Raw genomic sequence first — 3,778 nt, forward strand, 5'->3', positions numbered from 1 at the left:
AGTTGATTTTTATTTAAATATTTACATTGCCAGATTCTTTAGTTGATTTTTATTTTAATTTGAATATTTACATTGCCAGATTCTTTAGTTGATTTTTATTTTTATTTGAATATTTACATTGCCAGATTCTTTAGTTGATTTTTATTTTAATTTGAATATTTACATTGCCAGATTCTTTAGTTGATTTTTATTTGAATATTTACATTGCCAGATTCTTTAGTTGATTTTAATTTGAATATTTACATTGCCAGATTCTTTAGTTGATTTTTATTTTAATTTGAATATTTACATTGCAAGATTCTTTAGTTGATTTTTATTTTAATTTGAATATTTACATTGCCAGATTCTTTAGTTGATTTTTATTTTAATTTGAATATTTACATTGCCAGATTCTTTAGTTGATTTTTATTTTTATTTGAATATTTACATTGCCAGATTCTTTAGTTGATTTTTATTTTAATTTGAATATTTACATTGCCAGATTCTTTAGTTGATTTTTATTTTAATTTGAATATTTACATTGCCAGATTCTTTAGTTGATTTTTATTTTAATTTGAATATTTACATTGCCAGATTCTTTAGTTGATTTTTATTTTAATTTGAATATTTACATTGCCAGATTCTTTAGTTGATTTTTATTTTTATTTGAATATTTACATTGCCAGATTCTTTAGTTGATTTTTATTTTAATTTGAATATTTACATTGCCAGATTCTTTAGTTGATTTTTATTTTAATTTGAATATTTACATTGCCAGATTCTTTAGTTGATTTTTATTTTAATTTGAATATTTACATTGCCAGATTCTTTAGTTGATTTTTATTTTAATTTGAATATTTACATTGCCAGATTCTTTAGTTGATTTTTATTTGAATATTTACATTGCCAGATTCTTTAGTTGATTTTTATTTTAATTTGAATATTTACATTGCCAGATTCTTTAGTTGATTTTTATTTTAATTTGAATATTTACATTGCCAGATTCTTTAGTTGATTTTTATTTGAATATTTACATTGCCAGATTCTTTAGTTGATTTTTATTTTTATTTGAATATTTACATTGCCAGATTCTTTAGTTGATTTTTATTTTTATTTGAATATTTACATTGCCAGATTCTTTAGTTGATTTTTATTTTTATTTGAATATTTACATTGCCAGATTCTTTAGTTGATTTTTATTTTTATTTGAATATTTACATTGCCAGATTCTTTAGTTGATTTTTATTTTTATTTGAATATTTACATTGCCAGATTCTTTAGTTGATTTTTATTTTAATTTGAATATTTACATTGCCAGATTCTTTAGTTGATTTTTATTTTTATTTGAATATTTACATTGCCAGATTCTTTAGTTGATTTTTATTTTTATTTGAATATTTACATTGCCAGATTCTTTAGTTGATTTTTATTTTAATTTGAATATTTACATTGCCAGATTCTTTAGTTGATTTTTATTTGAATATTTACATTGCCAGATTCTTTAGTTGATTTTTATTTTAATTTGAATATTTACATTGCCAGATTCTTTAGTTGATTTTTATTTTAATTTGAATATTTACATTGCCAGATTCTTTAGTTGATTTTTATTTTAATTTGAATATTTACATTGCCAGATTCTTTAGTTGATTTTTATTTGAATATTTACATTGCCAGATTCTTTAGTTGATTTTTATTTTAATTTGAATATTTACATTGCCAGATTCTTTAGTTGATTTTTATTTGAATATTTACATTGCCAGATTCTTTAGTTGATTTTTATTTGAATATTTACATTGCCAGATTCTTTAGTTGATTTTTATTTTAATTTGAATATTTACATTGCCAGATTCTTTAGTTGATTTTTATTTTAATTTGAATATTTACATTGCCAGATTCTTTAGTTGATTTTTATTTTAATTTGAATATTTACATTGCCAGATTCTTTAGTTGATTTTTATTTGAATATTTACATTGCCAGATTCTTTAGTTGATTTTTATTTGAATATTTACATTGCCAGATTCTTTAGTTGATTTTTATTTTAATTTGAATATTTACATTGCCAGATTCTTTAGTTGATTTTTATTTTAATTTGAATATTTACATTGCCAGATTCTTTAGTTGATTTTTATTTTAATTTGAATATTTACATTGCCAGATTCTTTAGTTGATTTTTATTTGAATATTTACATTGCCAGATTCTTTAGTTGATTTTTATTTGAATATTTACATTGCCAGATTCTTTAGTTGATTTTTATTTTAATTTGAATATTTACATTGCCAGATTCTTTAGTTGATTTTTATTTTAATTTGAATATTTACATTGCCAGATTCTTTAGTTGATTTTTATTTTAATTTGAATATTTACATTGCCCGATTCTTTAGTTGATTTTTATTTTTATTTGAATATTTACATTGCCAGATTCTTTAGTTGATTTTTATTTTAATTTGAATATTTACATTGCCAGATTCTTTAGTTGATTTTTATTTTTATTTGAATATTTACATTGCCAGATTCTTTAGTTGATTTTTATTTTAATTTGAATATTTACATTGCCAGATTCTTTAGTTGATTTTTATTTTAATTTGAATATTTACATTGCCAGATTCTTTAGTTGATTTTTATTTTAATTTGAATATTTACATTGCCAGATTCTTTAGTTGATTTTTATTTTAATTTGAATATTTACATTGCCAGATTCTTTAGTTGATTTTTATTTTAATTTGAATATTTACATTGCCAGATTCTTTAGTTGATTTTTATTTTAATTTGAATATTTACATTGCCAGATTCTTTAGTTGATTTTTATTTTTATTTGAATATTTACATTGCCAGATTCTTTAGTTGATTTTTATTTTAATTTGAATATTTACATTGCCAGATTCTTTAGTTGATTTTTATTTTTATTTGAATATTTACATTGCCAGATTCTTTAGTTGATTTTTATTTTAATTTGAATATTTACATTGCCAGATTCTTTAGTTGATTTTTATTTTAATTTGAATATTTACATTGCCAGATTCTTTAGTTGATTTTTATTTTAATTTGAATATTTACATTGCCAGATTCTTTAGTTGATTTTTATTTTAATTTGAATATTTACATTGCCAGATTCTTTAGTTGATTTTTATTTGAATATTTACATTGCCAGATTCTTTAGTTGATTTTTATTTTAATTTGAATATTTACATTGCCAGATTCTTTAGTTGATTTTTATTTTAATTTGAATATTTACATTGCCAGATTCTTTAGTTGATTTTTATTTGAATATTTACATTGCCAGATTCTTTAGTTGATTTTTATTTTTATTTGAATATTTACATTGCCAGATTCTTTAGTTGATTTTTATTTTAATTTGAATATTTACATTGCCAGATTCTTTAGTTGATTTTTATTTTAATTTGAATATTTACATTGCCAGATTCTTTAGTTGATTTTTATTTTAATTTGAATATTTACATTGCCAGATTCTTTAGTTGATTTTTATTTTAATTTGAATATTTACATTGCCAGATTCTTTAGTTGATTTTTATTTGAATATTTACATTGCCAGATTCTTTAGTTGATTTTTATTTTAATTTGAATATTTACATTGCCAGATTCTTTAGTTGATTTTTATTTTAATTTGAATATTTACATTGCCAGATTCTTTAGTTGATTTTTATTTTTATTTGAATATTTACATTGCCAGATTCTTTAGTTGATTTTTATTTTGAATATTTACATTGCCAGATTCTTTAGTTGATTTTTATTTTAATTTGAATATTTACATTGCCAGATTCTTTAGTTGATTTTTATTT

The sequence above is a fragment of the Euprymna scolopes genome, chromosome 30 (genome assembly GCF_053919585.1).
Source record: "Euprymna scolopes isolate OS-2025 chromosome 30, ASM5391958v1, whole genome shotgun sequence".
Classification (NCBI taxonomy): domain Eukaryota; kingdom Metazoa; phylum Mollusca; class Cephalopoda; order Sepiida; family Sepiolidae; genus Euprymna; species Euprymna scolopes.